This window comes from Protopterus annectens, chromosome 13.part0 (genome assembly GCF_019279795.1).
Source record: "Protopterus annectens isolate FY-2018-M chromosome 13.part0, PAN1.0, whole genome shotgun sequence".
Lineage (NCBI taxonomy): Eukaryota > Metazoa > Chordata > Ceratodontiformes > Protopteridae > Protopterus > Protopterus annectens.
In genome coordinates, this window is record NC_056747.1 from 88,447,480 (window position 1) to 88,465,384 (window position 17,905).

The 17,905-nt window shown below is 46.4% G+C and overlaps 1 protein-coding gene across 3 annotated transcripts in view; it reads right to left on the reverse strand.

Annotated features, from left to right (window-relative positions):
• LOC122817602 (cold-inducible RNA-binding protein B-like) overlaps positions 1-17,905 on the reverse strand; it is a 936,366-nt gene that overhangs the window by 286,436 nt on the left and 632,025 nt on the right. The gene's annotated exons all lie outside the window — the stretch shown is intronic.

Consider the following 17,905-nt stretch of genomic DNA (forward strand, 5'->3'; position numbering starts at 1 on the left):
TACTTAGTGTACTATCACACTCTGCAACTTACCTTTTGACACCATCCTGTATGGAATATAAAGTGCTGATTAGCATTTTCACCAGACTGGCAAACTATTTCCTCTAGCATTCACTTAAACTAGCACTCATTAAGTTGGTTTTCCTCATGTTAATGCCATAAAGATCTTTAACCTCAGTGACATCAACTCACTGAAAATGTGAAATGGATTCATAGACTTTAATAAACACATTCTCACAGGCACAGAAACTCATCCACTAAAAAGTCTATGGAAGGCCCTTAGATGAAGTCAGAGGGGGAAATTCTAAATGTATTTGGCTCATGGTTTGAATAAAAGTTAATTAGAAGTTATGTACCTACCATAACGTTCCATGTTAGTTGTCTTCTCTCGCCTTCTTTCTTGCTGGATGGGTTCGGAGCCGATCCTCGGCTCCGACTCGGCACTTGCTAAGCTCGAGAGTCACTTTTACCAGCTCGAGGCAGACCCATATCCCATGATGCAAGGCGGTAATTACCCAGATCTCGTTTGGTATCTAGAGGAAAAACTGCCTATAAAACTTTCCATCAAGGAAAGAGGAACAACTAACCTAAAAAGGCTGTAAAGGGAAACCAGGTAATCAAGGACAAGAACTAACTGGTGTCCAAGGAAGAAGAATCTTCCAGAGAAAAAGGGAGATCAAGGTCTGTCCAGGTTAGGGGAGAGCATAAGAAAGAAGGCGAGAAGACAACTAACATGGAACGTTATGGTAGGTACATAACTTCTAAATGTTAAGTTGTCAATCTCGCCTTCATTCTTGCTGGATGGGACCGCATCCCCAGCACCTCTATCCTGGGTGGCTCAATGGAACAGACTCTTGAGAACAGTGGAACCAAAGCTTGCCCTGTCCCTGGAGGCCAAATCCAATTTATAATGAGAAACGAAGGTATGAGGAGTGGCCCAAGTGGCTGCTGCACAAATAGTATCTAAGAGTAGCCTAGCCTGAAAAGCTGTAGAAGTGGCTAGACCTCTTGTGGAATGAGCTTTAGGTTTTGAGCTCAGCTGTTTTCCCCTAAGCTGATAAATGTCAGAAATGGTGGAAGATAGCCATCTGGATAAGGTCACTTTAGAAACAGGGAGACCTTTTTTATTTTCAGCATAAGAAAGGAAGAGCTGATCGGACTTCCTAAATTGCTTCGTTCTGTCCAAGTAATATCTGAGTTGGCGATGAACATCTAGGTAATGTAATTTTTGTTCCGCCCTGTTAGAATAATTTGGAAAAAATACAGGAAGATCAATGGATTGGTTTAAATTTGTCTTAGAAGCAACCTTGGGCAAAAAGGATGGATTAGTTCTTAAGGATACTCTGTCCTTGTGGAAGACCAAATAAGGGGGACGAACACAGAGGGCATGAAGTTCAGACACTCTTCTAGCCGAGGTAATAGCGACTAGAAAAAGTGTCTTCCAAGAAAGAAACTTTAATGAACATGAAGCAGCCGGTTCGAAAGGGGGAAGTATCAAGGATGTCAGTACTAAATTTAGGTCCCACTGTGGTGGAGGATCCCTAACAGGGGGTTTTAAGAAGGAACACTCCTTTGAGAAAGGCTTTACAAAGTTTGTGGGACATAATGTTGTGGTCTGCAAACCCGACATGGAAGTTCGAGATTGCTGCCAACTGAACTTTGACTGTGGAAGACGAAGAACCGGAGTGAAAAATTTCTGCTAGGAAATCCAAGACCGACTGAATAGGGGCAGTAAAGGGGTCTATGTTCTTAGATTTTGCCCAAAGGGAGAAGCGTTTCCACTTGCTAGAGTAAATCCTCCTGGTAGAGGACTTAAGAGAAGCTACTATGATATCTCTAACGGGATTAGAGATCATAGAAAGCTTGGCTAAGGAAGGAAGTGGAGCAACCAAGCTGTGAGGTTGAGGGAAGGAACGGACCGGTGCAGTTGACCCGACTGGTGGGTCAGAAGATCTGGAGCTGAGTCCAGATGCCAAGGCTGCACCAAGAGATGGTGATGAAGGAACGGGAACCAAATTTGTCGAGGCCAGTAAGGGGCAATGAGAATCATTTTGGCTCTCAAGACGGTAGCTTTCTGGAGTACTTGTGGTATCAAAGGAAAGGGAGGAAAAGCATAAAGGAGTCCCCGGGGCCAATCTTGGGTAAGAGCGTCTCTGGGGGGATGGCCCAGAAGTGGGAAAAGAGAGAAGAAGTCTGGGCATTTGCTGTTTTGAGGTGTAGCAAAAAGATCGCAACATGGGCGGCCCCACTTCTGAAAAATCTCCTCCACTATGGATTGCTTGAGAGACCACTCGTGAGGCATGAGTATAGCTCTGCTCAATCTGTCCGCTATTATATTGGTTTTCCCGGGGATATGCGTTGCTACCAGAAACCGATGAGAGGAGATCGCCCATTGCCAAAGTCTGAGAGCTTCTCGACACAAGGGATAGGACTTGGTTCCGCCCTGCTTGTTGATGTACCACACAACGGACATGTTGTCCGTGTGAACTGCAATAGTCCCTAAAGGAAGAAAGTCGTTGAGGGCTTGCAACGTTAAAAGCACTGCTCTCATCTCTAGGACATTTATGTGCAGGTGGTATTCGAACGGTTGCCACGTGCCATGAACCATCCTGCCCTGATAATGCCTCCCCCATCCGATCAGGGAGGCATCCAAAGTGACCGTGACTGCCGGGGGGAACAAATGGTCTGCCCTGATGGACTAGAGGAGAGGAAATCCACCAGGATAGATGGTTCTTGCAGGTTTGTGTCACCAGGATCTTGTGACGCATGGGAAGCTGCTGGAAGGACCATTGGGTGAACAACATCCATTGTAGGAGACGCATGTAAAAACGGGCCAGAGGAAGAAGTGTGATGGCAGCTGCCATGAGGCCCAACACTTTCAGGACCAACCTGGCTTGTACCCTTTTGCTGGATAGGATGATCCAAACGTGGTTTTGGATGTCTAGGATTCTCTGACTTGTTAGGTTTGCTGACATCCGAGTAGTGTCTAGATTTGCGCCTATAAAGGTAATAGATTGGCAGGGCGATAAGGAAGACTTTTCGAAGTTGACTGAAATTCCTAACTGACCGCAGGGACGTAGAGTGTAATCTCTGGCTTGGAGAAGTTGATGCCTGGTGGTGGCTGAGAGGAGCCAGTCGTCGAGATACGGAAACACCTGGAATCCTTGATGTCTCAGGTGAGCCGTGACAACTGCCATGCATTTGGTGAACACTCTAGGGGCTGTAGTGAGACCAAAGGGCAGGGCTCTGAATTGAAAATGACTGGTCCCCAGCCGAAAGCGGAGAAAACTTCTGGAGCGTCTGTGGATTTTTATGTGATAGTACGCATCCTGAAGGTCTATGGAGCACATCCAGTTGTCTTTGCCCAGAAAGGGCAAAATCGATTGAAGTGTGACCATCCGAAATCTTGCCTTTTTGACAGACTTGTTGAGCCTGCTGAGGTCTAATATTGGTCTCCAGTCTCCCGTCTTTTTGGGGACCAAAAAGAACCTTGAGAAGATTCCGGACTCTAAATGATCTGTTGGTACTGGCTGGATGGCCCTTTTTTTTAGAAGCTTTGAAACCTCTAGTTTTGCAATTTCCCTTAGACCGGGTGGAACGTCTGGAAGGGAACCTTTTTGAGGGAAAGGGCTTTCCTCGAAAGGAATCTTGTAACCCTCGGATATGATCGACTGTACCCATTTGTCTCGAGAGAGGGAAAACCAGGCTTCTGGGTACAGCGACAATCTCCCCCCTACTGCCTCCAAGGGTGGACAGTCGGGCAACACCTCAGGGATGCTGGAAGGGCTTGTCAGAGGGAGGCTCTCTGCTGCCCTGGTTCTGCGGACCTCCTCTGCCCCTAGGGCGGCGTCTATTATTATTACCCCCTCTGCCTCTGGGGGTAAATTGACCACGTTCGTCAGGCGTGACTCCCTGAGATTTTCGGAACCACATTTTCCCTCCCTTCTGACCTCTGGGGTAAGGTCTAGAAGGGGTGGAGAAACGGACTCCTACGGCAGAAAGAGTCTTGCCGTCTTGCTCGCACCTGGTCAAAGTGTCCTTCACTTGAGGGCCAAACAATGTTGTCCCATCAAAGGGAGAGTTTGTGAAGGACGCCTTAAAGGGGTCTGCAAAATTACAGAGCCGCATCCAGGACTGACGTCTGAGAGCCACTCCTGTGCCTGCCGCTCTACTCGCCCCATCGGCTGCATAAGAAATGAGCCGCATGGAGGAGTTGGTTATGGAATTAAGGATTCCCAGCTGAGAGGCAATCTTTTCTTGAGCCCCTGCCGCTGACGGATCCTGTACTACTTCACCCAATTCTTTGAGGATGTCTCTCTGAAGTCTGGTGAAGTGACATAAATAATTCAGCGAACGCATAGCAAAGGTCGCTGAGGAAAACATCCGCTTGCCATACCTGTCCATGGACCTAGATTCCTTGTTAGGAGGATGGACTGGCACGGAAGGATCTGCAAGTTTCTTTTTGGTGGCGGCCACCACCATGGCATCAACCGGGACACCCTTAGTAAGAAACTGCTTTTCAGCGGGGGCCGTAATAAACTTTGAAGGTCTCCTGGTGACTGGTTCCACCGAATCAGGAGATGCCCACGCCTTTCGAGCTATGACTTCCATGAGGGGGTCGAAAGGCGGAGACACCCAGGAGGTGGAGGGTCGAGATCCAAAAGCCTCCAGGTATACCGATTCATCCTCGGAGGGATTAATGGAGGGCCAGTTCCCCCTCTGTTTCAGGAGTTCAAGGATGTCTGAAAAGGAGACATCCTCAGAGGGAGATCTTGGGGACCCCTCCGACTCATCTAAATCGGTATCTGATGTTGTAGACTCAGGGGAGTCTAAGTGCTTCCTCTTGCAGGTCCTCTTACACGGGGGTTCACCTGAAGGATCAGGAGAAACCTCGGAAGAGGAAGTTCTTCCCAATGGGGAGACCTGGGGTGATGGATCTCTGGGTCCGGGAGCAAGAGAGCGGGAAGAGGCATCTACAGGCACCATAGAGGGAGGAGCTAAAGGAACCGACTGCTGACTAAGCTCGGGGGCTAGCACACTCCTCATCACCTCGAAGGCTCCCCTCCCAGGGAGGGCCGAGATCCCACTCCGAAAAAACAGGGATCCCGGTCCCACCGAAGGGAAGGCTCCGAAGCAGATGTCGGGGCCGAGCTCACCAAGGCCGAAGCCCCGAGAGGGAGAACGGGGTCGGACAAGGGTCCGATGCCACTCGCCCCCTCGGAGCCGACCAGGGAAGCTCGACGCCCGGATCCCTCCATGGAAGGTCGCAAGGAGGAGATAGGAGTCAAGGACGACGGAGCCGAAAAGTGTGGTATCGGCTCCGAAGCAGCAACAGTCACGGTACCAATAATCTCCGGCTCCGAACTCTGAAGGAGAGTCGAAGGAGGAATTTCAGGAGGATGTAGAATAGCAGTCGTCTGTTGAGACAGGCTATGGAGCATCTGGGCTAGTGCCTGTGATTTCTATAGCCTACTTACCACTCTCTCTAAGTCATAGTCTGAGAGCCTGGAAGACCTCGATGATCGGCTCCGATGGCTCCGCTCCGAAAGCAAGGGGGAAGCTGGAGCCAAGTGTATAGATTCCAGTGAAGGAGATCTAGACCTCTTTTTTGACGGAGCCATCGGAGCCAAAGAACGTTCGGCTCCAGGCGGAGCCGACAACTTGTCGGCTCCGAGCGGAGACAAAGATATCTCGGCTCCAGCCGGAGCCGAGACATGCTTCGACGCTAGGGTGTTGGCTCCAGCCGGAGCCGACACAGGTGTCGAAGCTAGGGTATCGGCGCCGAACGGCACCGGTACTGAAACTTCCAACAAGGAAGGATCGGCTATGGACGGAGCCGATGTCGACTCCGGTGGAGTCGGAGCCAAGACCACAGACTTGGACACTGAAGTCTGGGTCTTGGGAGGCTTAGAGGGCTTCCCGGAACCGACCTTAGCCGGGGAGCTCTCAGGCTTAAGAAACCCCCTGAGGATCAACTTATTTCTACGTTCCTGCAGGACTCTCTGGCTGAAAGAATGACAGATAGCACAGGAGTCCTGCAGGTGTAGGGGTCCCAGGCAATAAATACAAGAAGTGTGACCTTCTGTCAGAGACATCTTCTGACAGCACGAGTCACACTTCTTGAAACCTGAGACCCTAGTATCTTTGGACATGTCTAAGTCCTAATACCACACATACACACCAAACAGACCAAGGACACTAAATATTAAATGTTAAAAATTAAAATTAGAATAGTGAAACACAACACCCACACACACCTAAGGAAAATCTGACAGGAACTGTGAGGGTGGGTAAGGCCTAAGGCCCGAACACAGAAAAACTATGAATAAGGGAACTAAAGGGAAATGGGATGGAGCTAACACAGTAAGGTTCACTAAAAAACTATCAAGAATAAAAAAATAATGGTATTGGGATACCTAATTCTGAGACAAATAGCAATAATAAATCACTTACCAGGAGCTGGTAAAAAGGATGACCTCATTAGCGAAGCGGCAAACGAGATCTGGGTAATTACCGCCTTGTATCATGGGATATGGGGCTGCCTCGAGCTGGTAAAAGTGACTCTCGAGCTTAGCAAGTGCCGAGTCAGAGCCGAGGATCGGCTCCGAACCCATCCAGCAAGAATGAAGGCGAGATTGACAACTTAACATCATATCTTTTTATTAAAAACACTGACCAAATACATTTAAAATGACCACTGCAAGATGCATTGTGTCAATTAACTCTGTATGCAATGATGATCTCAAGGTATGATAATACACTTTAATGAATGTTACAGCTCCAGTGAGACCAGTTTAATGGCCAGTGTATTCCAAATGATGCCCATTTTGGTTTTCTAAAGTTAAACTTTCAAGGCAGATTTTGATTCAAATTAGATTGAGAACAAACTTTGGGGATGAAGGATGGATTTGTGCGAAGGGAAACTCTGTATCTATGAAAAATCAAGTAAGGAGGTCTGATGGAGAGTGCTTGCAGTTCTGACACTCTCCTGGTGGATGTAATGGCTACCAGAAAAATGGGCTTCTATGAAAGGAACTATAAAATCACAATTATGTGAAGGTTCAAAAGGCTGTGAGGTAAGTTTTGAAAGAACAAACTTTAGATCCCAAGGAGATATATGTTCTTGAAAAGGAGGTCATAGCAGGGTAGTGCCTTTCAAAAATGATCTACACAATCTATGAGCCATGAGATTAGGTTCATGTTGTCCCAAATGCAAATTGGAGATAGCTGCTAATTGAACTTTGATTGTAGCAGCAGCTGATCCCTGATGAAAAAGTTTGGTTACAAATTCTAACACTAAGGGAATGGAGGCTGTGTATGGATCTATGTTTTTAGCTCGTGCCCAGAGAGAAAATCTTTTCAATTTGCTAGTGTACAATTTGTACAATTTTCTCGTAGAAGGTTTGTGAGAAGAAGTCAAGATATAAGTAACTGCTGGGGAGAAATCATGAAGCCTGACTAGGCATGGAAGTGAACCAGCCATGCTGTCAATTGAGGGTGTGGAGGCAGGGATGGAAAGTGCCTGACATGTGTCAGAAGGCCAGGAACTGGGTCCAGAGTCCATGGATTGTCCAGAAGGTGAGGCCTGAGAAAGGGGAGCCAAATCTGAGGAGGCCAGTAAGGAGTGATGAGAATCATTCTGCTTCCCAAAGTCTTTGCTTTCTGGATCACATTCGATATTAGAGGAAAGGGAGAAAAAGCATAAAGAAGTCCCAAGGGCCAATTGTGGACAAGTGTGTCTCTCAGTGTCTCTCTCCCCCCCCCCCCCGGGGGAGGGATAAGGGTGAAGTAGCTGCTGCATTTGGCATTTATTGGAGTGGCAAACAGATCACAGAAAGGCTGTCCCCACTGCGGAAAATCTGTTCCGCGGTTTTCTGATTTAGAGACCACTCGTGAGGCATCAAGATTGCCCTGCTGAGCTTGTCAGCTATCACATTGGTTCTCCCCGGGATGTGTGTTGCAACTAGAAAGCATTGGGAAGATATCGTCCACTGTCAAACACGAAGAGCCTCTTGACATAGGGAGTAGGATCTGGTCCCCCCTTGTCTGTTTACATGCCATACCACTGACATATTGTCTGACTGGACTGCTATTGTCCCTAGAGGAAGAAAGCCATGAAGTGCTTGCAATGCTAGTAGCACTCTCTCATATGCAAGTGAGACTCGTGTTCTTGCCATGTGCCTTGGAGGGTTCCTATCAGATGACTGAAGACGCATTTTGTCGAATGCGTCTTGGTCGAACTTGAAATGTCGAAAAGGCAAAATGACGAAGTGTCATATCAGCAAATTCTTTCCCTGGGAAAGAAGTTGCTTGCTTGCTTCAATCACTTTGCCATTTTTGGCACTGTAGAGCAATCTCGGAGTTGGTATATTTAAGTAGGGGGGGGTGTGGGGGGTGAAGCCCCCCCCCCTTTATGCAATGTTTTAATGTCTTTTTTTTTTTTTTTTTTTTGGAACAGCGATTTTTTTTTCCCTGGGGGGGAAAAAAAATCACTGTTCTGGTTGTTCGAGGTCTTATGAATTCGAACTTTAGAGTTCGATATAACAACGTTCAATCATTTGATCATTCGTTGTTATAATATAGACCCGCCTTTGACTCTCCTTCCTAGATAATGCCCCCCCACCCTATCTGGGAGTCATCCATGGTCACAGTAGCAACGGGATGGCGAGGAATGAATGGTCTCCCTATCGTTAGTTGATTGGACTGGATCCACCAATGAAGCTCCTTTTTGCAAGATTCTGTTATTAAAATGGGATGAGACAGAGGCAGTTGCTGGAGAGACCACTGGGAAAAAAGTAGCCATTGTAGAATTCTCATATGTAGTCTGGCTAGCGGAACTAGAGTTATGGTAGAGGCCATGGTTCCTAGAAGTTTGAGCACTGTCTTCATTTTGACTTTGTGTTGGGGAAGCAGGCTGTATATTTGTTGTCTTAGATTTTGTATTCTGACTGAAGGAAGGCGAGCCATCATTGCGACTGTGTCTATTTCTGCGCCTATAAAAGTCACATATTGAGAGGGCGACAAGGCAAACTTTTCCCAATTTATAGTAATGCCTAGCTGAGTGCAGACTTGAATGGTTGAATCCCTGGCTTGTAAAAGTAGGTGCCTCGTGGTGGCAGTCAGGAGCCAGTCGTCCAGGTACGGAAACACTTGGAATCCAAGATGTCTCAAGTGAGCCGTTACTACCGCCATACATTTGGTGAACACCCTGGGGGCTGTGCTGAGACCAAAGGGCAAAGCACAAAATTGGTAATGACTGGCTCCCAGCCAGAAGCGTAAAAGACTCCTTGATGCTCTGTCCATTTTTATGTGGCAGTACACATCTTGTAGGTCTATGGAACACATCCAATTGTCTTTCCCTAACAGAGGGAGTATAGACTGCATTGTTACCATTCGGAACTTGGACTTCTTTACTGATTCGTTTAACTAGATGAGATCCAAAATGGGCCTCCAGTCCCGTTCGTTTTGGCACTAAAAAGAATATGGAGTAAGTTCCGAATCCTATCTGGTCTGCGGGGACGGTTTGGATGACTCTCTTTTGAAGCAACATTTGGACTTCTATAGCTGCTTGATCCCTGTGATTGGGTGGAACATCTGGGATTTTCTTGGTTAGATGAGGTGGAAAAGAGAAGGGTATGGAGTATCCTCTGGAAATTATTCTTTGTACCCACTTTTCTTGTGTGATGTTGTGCCAGGCTTCTGGGTACAAAGATAAGCGACCCCCGACTGGCTCCGGAGAAGCGCCCCACTTCAGGAGCACTGATAGGGACATCCACAAAAGGAATCACAGCCACCCTGGTTTTGCGGACACCCCCCCCCCTCGCCTCTAGGGCGACGTCTACCATTACTTCCTCCTCCTCTGCCTCTGGAGAAGAAATCACCTTGTGCTTCCGGGAAAAATCTCTGAGATTTCTTGAACCACATTTTTCCACCTCTCTGACCCTTCGGGTATGGTCTAGAATGGACCGAAAAACGTAATCCCACTGCAGAAAGATTTTTTCCTTCCTGCTCGCATCTGGTGAGTGTGTATTTTACCTTTGGTCCAAACAGAGAGGAACCGTCAAATGGGGCATTGGTAAATGTAGATTTGAAGGGCTCCGCAAAGTTACATAAGCGCATCCAGGAGTGTCTCCTAAGGGAAACTCCTGAACCCGCTACTCTGCTCGCTCCATCTGCTGAGTAAGATAGCCTAATGGAGAAGTTAACAATGGAGTTTAAGGTAGACAACTGAGCAGTAACCTTCTCAGGGACTCCTTCAGTTAAAGTACCTTGAAGAGCATCTCCTAGCTCTTTTAGGAAATCTCTTTTGAAGCCTAATAAAATGGGTGAGATAATTCAGCAATCTGAATGTAAAAGCCACTGAAGAAAAGATACGCTTCCCGTAGCTGTCCATCGTTCGAGACTCCTTGTTTGGTGGATGGACAGATGAGGAAGTCTCCGCTAGTTCCTTCTTTGTGGCTGCTGCCACCACCATGGCATCTACAGGGAAACCTTTGGTCAAAAACTCTTTCTCTTTAAGAGTTGAAAGAAATTTGTTGGGTCTTCTGGGGACTGGTTCCATGGCATCAGGAGTTTCCCACACCTTTCGACTGACTAACTCTAACAGCTCATTGAAAGGTGGAGACACCCAAGAGGCTGAAGATTGAGACCCGAAAGCCATCAGGTACACCGACTCTTCATCAGAAGGGTTGACAGTGGGCCAGCCGCCTCTCTATTTCAAGATCTCTAGGATATCTACGAAGGAGATATCATCAGAGGACAACCTAGGGGACCCTTCTGAATCTTCGAAGTCAGTGTCAGAGGTGATGGACTCATCACGGGAGTCTACATGCTTCCTCTTGTAGGTTCTCTTCTGAGGAGACTCCACAGAAGGGTATTCTGGGGAGGTCTCGGAAGACTGGGGGCCACACAATGGGGGCTCCTGAGGCTGCGGGTCTCTGCTGCCAAGAGAGAGAGATGGTGCTGAGACAGAAGTTGGAGCTTGAGGGGGAAGAGCATTGGTACCCTTGAGTGGAGCTGAAGATCTTAACAGCATGCTCATCATCTCGAAGTCAGATCTCTCTGGCTCAGAGGACACCACTGGTTCCGAGGAAGTGGAAGTAGCCCTCGACTCCAGAGCGATCTGCTCCAAGATAGATGTAGGCTCCGAGCTCAGCCGAGCCAATGCACCGAGAGATGGGCACAGAACTGAAGAAGTTCGGGTCCGAGCATCCCCGTCGGGGCCGACTGGCAAGCTTCGGCTCCTAGACATCAAGGACAGCACTAAAGGTGTCTGAGCGGAACTCGGCTCCCAGACAGACAGTCAGGGTGCTGGAACCAATGGTTCCACAACAAACGGCACCGACAGCTCTGGCTCTGAAAGACCGACTTGGCTCGGAGGAGGAAGAAAAGCAGGTAATATGGCCTTAGACAGCTCCGGAACCGACTGAGTCGGAGCCGGCAACAAATTTGCTAGCACCGACGACTTCAAGAGTCCAAGCACCACTCTCTCGACATCCTCCTCAGAAAGACTCTTGGAGGATCTGGAAGACAAGGTAGGTGATCTAGATCTCTGTAAAATCGGAGATCTGAGTGTCGGGGACACTGGTAATAAATCTCTAGACCGGCTCCGAGGTATGGGTTCAGTAATCGGCTCCGAAAAAATCGGGGCCGAAGGCAGTGGAGCTGAAGAGGTAGAAGGCTTGTCCAGTTTAGCAATCTTTTGTGGAGGTTCAGATAAAACAGACAGTGTGGGAGACTGTCTTTTGACCGACTTGACCTTTTCTTTTTTAGAAGAGGGGGACCTGGAATGAGACAATGAAGAGCTGGCTAAATCGTCCTCAAATGAAGGTTTAAGGAGACCTTTCAAGATCAATTTGTTCTTTCTTTCCTGGAGAACCCGAGAACTAAAAGAGTGACAAAAGGTACATGTCTCCTGAAGATGTATGGCTCCCAAGCAATAAACATAGATACTATGTTTGTCAGTCAAGGACATTTTTTGAAAACATTTAAGACACTTTTTAAAACCCGAAGGTTTATGATCTTTAGAATCTTTAGACATCTTGTCACAAATACAATCACAAAAAGTAAATGTAGTGGATGATAGGAAGACAGGACAAGGTCCTCTAACTTAAATGGACCTAGCCCTGCTGAGGAAACAACACACAAGGAAAGGCAATAGAGGACTAGATCCTTTGACTTAAATGGGCCTAGCCCTGAAACGGAGGGAAGGCGAGAACAAACAAACAAGTAACAGATAAAGCTAAAATAGGTTCTAACTAAACAAACGGACCTATGCCTAAGAAAATTTATATTAATAACTAGCGCACAGAAAGAAGGGATACCAGTGAGAAAACAAGGCCTGAGGAAGCGACAGCCAACAATTTACAACAACAAATTCCAGTAAAGTTAGAAAAACACACTAACTACTACCACTAACAACTGTAAGTTATTAATTATAAACTAACTATAAAAGTCAAAAAGAACCACTATAACAATTTTGAATAGGCAAAATATCCAACTTAGCCACAGCCAAGAAAGAGAGCACTTCTGAACTCGTAGATGCGGCAAACGAGATCTGGGGATTCTTACGAGTGCACTATGGGATACCTACCGTGCCACGAGCCAACTTAGAGACTTTGAGCTTTGTAATCGACCAAGTCGGCTCTGAACCCATATGTAAGAATGAAGCCAAGATAGGACTACAGAACATCAAATTAAAAAAAAAACTGGGAAAATCGAAAATGAAGGGCTGCCACTTGGGAATTGGGGCATGCCATTATTTGGACCCCAAAACTCTGTAAAAAAACGAGTAATTCAGTACGGTTGGGAGGTACACAACTCATCCAGAAAAAAAACCTATGCACACAGCAAAAAAGGTTGCTGAACCAAAACACAGCAGCATCTCAAACAACCAACTATAAATACCCAACAACAGGGGGATGTTATGAAGGTACTGCTAGCAGTGCGTTCTACAGACATCTACTGTTATAGGTAAGTACTGAACATAGTGCAGTTGCATAAGTTCCAAACATGCTACATTGCTAGCACTCAGATTTCCCAAACTTTACTCAACCTGGGAGGAAGAAGGATAATGGTTTGGGAGCTCCTGGAGAATGGTCCTTATGAAGCAGTCTCTGGATCTAGAAAAGGCATCCAGTTTGAAGTGCTTCATGAAGGTAAGGACAGAGGGCCAAGTTGCTGCTTCTAGAATACTTCTGAACTCCACTTCTTATCAATATGCCACAGAGGGGGAAAAGGCCCTGGTGGAATGTGCCTTTACCTTACCTGGATTCACCTTGCCATGATGGCTGTAACAGAAAACAATACCAAGGGACAACTCATTAACCATCTTGGGCATTAAAGATTAATTAGTACAAAGAGACACCCAGTCTCTGAAAAAAACTAAAAAAAGAGAAATGGCCACGACAGCCTGAAGTTCAGATGCTCTCATGGCTGAAGTGAGAGCTAACAGAACAGTCTTCCATATACAATGTTGACAGGAAGCTGAACTAGCAAATTCAAAAAGAGCCTGAGTCAATTTTTCAAGAACAAAACTGAGGTTCCTGGGAGGCCTGATATGAAGGACACCTTTAAGAAATTGCTTGACTGCAAAACGAGAGGCCAAAGGAGGACTTAAGAGCAGACAGCCAGACATTGCTGAAAGGTGAGCTTTAACTGAATAATATGCCAATTCAGCATGGAGCAGATCATACCAATAAGACAGAACCAGAATAATCCCCACAAAAAGGGCATCTAGATGGCAACAGAAGCACCAGACAGAAAATATCTTCCATTTGGACATGTATGATTTTCTAGTAGTGGGCTTCATGACCTTCTGTAGTACCTGCAGCATGTCCTCAAAAAGAGGTGCTTGAAAGGAATCAAAACCCTATCACCCACAGTGTAACTTGAAGAGTTGACAGGTGAGGATGGATAAGAGATTTTTGTCTTGTGTGAGAGCATCCATCCAGTGAGGCAGTTTGCAGTGACTGCCCCTGCCCAAGTGATAAAGACAGGGGAACCAATGCTGTCTGGGCGAAAAAGGAGTTACCAGCAAGATTTTGGGACAGTCCTGCCTGATTATGTGCAGGCCTCGAGCCAACAGAGGAAGTGAAGGGAAGGAAAGGCATACAAAAGCACTCCCACTCAAGGAAAAGACAGAGCATCCATTTTTAAAATCAAACGACAATACTCTGGAAAAGAAGAAAGAAAGTTGTCTGTTCAGAGTGGAGGCAGAAAAGATCTACCTGAGGAATATCCCACAAATGGACTATGTCCAGAAACACATTGCTGTAAAGCATCCATATGTGAGTCTGTGTGCTGGACCTGCTCAATGAGTCTGCCACTAGATTGTGCTCTGAAGGAATGTAAACTGCCCGAAGAGTCACTTGGTACTGGATAGCTAGATCCCGTGCAAAGAAGTTAGGATGTTGTGCCCCCCTACTTGTTGAAATACCACATCACAGTAGTAGTATTTGTGAAGATCTTGAGGGTGGCCAGGGTGGAAAAGGGGATGTAAAGCTTGCAGAGCCAGAAGCAAAGCTCTCATCTCTTTTACTTTGATATGATCTGACCTCTGATGGTGAGATCAGTGGCCGAGGACCTTTAAAGGGCTACAAGTAGCCTGACACACAAGTCTGAGGCATCCATATACAGTTCAGTAGACAGAATCAAGAGTCTGGAAGGGAAGCTCTGGATTGAGAGAGAGAGTTGTTGAATCCACCACTGAAACTCAAGTTTGAAACATGGAAGAAGAGATACATGGGACTCCAGAGGGTGGCAATGTTGAAGCCACACTGACTTGAGGTGCCACTGTAGCTTTTTCATACAGAATCTGACGAGAGGAAGCATAGGAATAGTGGAGACCATAAATCTCAGAATCTGGAGAAGCTCCCTTGTTGTTAAAAGAGGAGAGATGGAGACACAAGAAGAAGGTTGACAGAAATAAAGCCTTTGGAGCAGGAAAAAAAGCCAACATGTGAACAGTATGAAGCAGACACCCCATGAAAATATGATCCTGGGAGGATGTCAGAACTGATTTCTGGACGTTTTTGGTGAACCCACAACAGAATGCTGAGAGAGGAAGCTTGAATGAGTAGGTCATCGAGATAGGGAAAAATCTGTACTCCTCAAAGTCTGCAAAAGGAAATGACAGACTGAGGCATTTAGTGAATACACTTGGGGCAGTAGAAAGGCTAAAGGGGAATGCAGAAGAAATAGAGAAACGTAAAAATTTCCTGAACAGAAGGCACATGGAGATGTTGAGGTCCAGTTAAACCAAGAAGGCCTGAGGAAGAAGAGGAGGAAACACGGTCTGAAGAGACATCACTCGGAAAGAAGTGACACTGTGATAGGTGTTGAGCAAAGATTCAGAATGGGTCAAGTACCCTCCTTTCAAAAAACCAAAAACATTCTGGAGTAAAATCCCATTCCGAGTTGGGAGGGTGGAAAAGGCTGATGGTGCTCTGATCCAAAAGGGACTACAAAACCTATGGAAAATGCAGAAGTTATTCTTGACAAGGCTGAGGAATGCCCAAGGAGGAGCGTGGGTTCCAAAACATGAAATACCCCCGACAAATGACAGCAGCCAGGAATCCATGGTGATCAGATACCAATTTGGAAGGGACAGAGAGACAGGGGAATCTGGCCAAGGGGAAGAGGAGGCCACCTGTCAAATGGAGACAGGCTTGTCCAGAAACCAGAAGGGAGTCTGAGTGGATTTTGTAGGGGGAAAACGCCTAGATCCTGTCTTACCCTTGGGAGGTAGGAGCCCGTCTGCAAACAAAGGTGGACTTAGAAGGGTAATTCCTATGGAATTTGGGATAGGAGAGAAGAAAATATGTTTGAGTTCCTGCAAGGCCCACCCCTTACCTTGAAGGGACTGAAATAGGTCAGCAGCAGCTGTCCCAAAATGATTTTCATTATCCAAAGGTGCATCAAAAGCTTGGCTTTAATATCATCAGGTAAAGCCTGTAGACGTAGCCAAGAATAATGGTTCCTCACAAAACCAAAAGAAGCATCAGCAGCATCATACCTGCATTTTATGGAGTGATGGGCAACCTGGGAAGTGGAACCAATCAGAATCAGGAAGGTCAGAGACCACTAAAGCAACCTAAGAAAGAAGGGCCAAAATGTACCAGGTCATGTGGGTTTGGTAATTAATAACCCCAAAAGACAAGGTGGCAGCAGTATATACTTTTTACCCAAACTCTCCATTGCTCGACCATCCTTATCTGAGGGAAGGAACTTAGTAGATGGCAAAAACTTGGAAATCCTTGTCAGAGGAAACTGAAAACATTGAAGGGCCAGCAAAAGGGCACTTACACAAAACTTTGCAATCCTCAGGAACCTTATAGAGAACCTGTCAGATTTCTTAGAAGCAGGGGGTTGAGAATCAGGAGTCACAGAGGCAGCAGAAAAGGTGTCCAAAAGGCCTGCCAAAACAGAAGGACCAGCAAATAGCTTAGGAGCCTCCATTTGCAAAAGCTCATATTCTTGAATGTTAGAGACCTGGGAACAATCTCATCTGAAGTACTCCATCATATGGGCAACAATATCCCCAAAGGATAATTCTTCCACGGGGGAGTCTGGTTTCAAAGAATTCTGTTCCTTAGAACCACGGGGGGGGGGGGGGAGTAAGCTAAGGATTCCTCCTCAGAGTCCAAGTCCTCATTGGAGGAATCCAATTCCCTAGGGCTCTTAACAGGGGTAGAAGACAAGGGAGGAGCAGGGGCAGACATCCCACTGAGGATGATTCAAGGCCATTAAAGCACTGAATAAACCCTAAGAAAACTCCTGCCATTCATGTTGGTGATCTTTAACACGTGTAGTGTGTTTACTCTTTTTTTATTGAGCAGGACATCCACGCGACAGACTGTCAGCGGTTCAGACCCCTGACAAGATTTGATTATTGTACTCAGAATGTCTTAATCCCCCTCAGAAATAATCAGAAGTTCCCCTCAACGTCCAGAACAGACATCAGAAAAGCCTCACTGGATATGTGAGAGGTTGGATCCATGATGGCCTCCAATGGGATTGCAGCACAGGAATCAAAGACGAGGACTGTACGGTCTTCAGGGCCTTCACTAGCTTCCATAGAGGTGTCCAGGGGTAGCTGGACAGCAAATGATCAGGCCTAGCCTTTTTGACAACTTTCTTAGCAGATGGCTGACTCTTGGGATAGGAGGATTCTGCCAAAGTACCCTGGGTCAAGAGCTTAACTTGCCTGTTCTCAGGGTATATGGATAAAGGATGTAAGGGACTACAAAGGGTCTTAGGGCCAAATGCTTGACAGATGGAGCACTGAGTATGGTCATGGGAAGTGCCTAAGCAAAAAAAAAAAAAAAAAAACCCTGGTTGTGAAGATCTATGGGGAATCTGCCTCCCACACTGACATTTTCCATGACATAAATACAAATACAATAATGAAAAAGGTAAAGAAACCCCAAATTGGCACTTATCTGAAGACGGCTCGATAACCAGCATGGCAGAAAGGCAGTCAGACTGACATTTGACATTAGCTTTTGGACTGGCGGTAATGAAGTTCTGAGTGTTTGCATCCATATGTCACCTTTATGCCCTACGTCTTACACTGGAACTGTGTGTGTCATGTACGGTGCCTACAAAATCTAAAGGCATTGGTATACTGGCTCGACATTGGGCTACCCTGGGCAGGAGATCCCTTATGTAAAGAATATTGCAATAGTGATATGGAAGGACATCAGTGGAGACAATATCTTTAATGTAGACCTTTCACTGAGTGGGCAATGATGTAACAAGCTCATCTAACCTTTGCATGCATCTCACAACAAACTCCCACATAAAACACTGGCAGTTAAACATTTTAAAAACTATTGTGCTGGTCTGTGCTAGCTTCTTCCTCTGGGATTCAAGCCACTTGCCTAGTTTATCTTGAGGGACTGGGT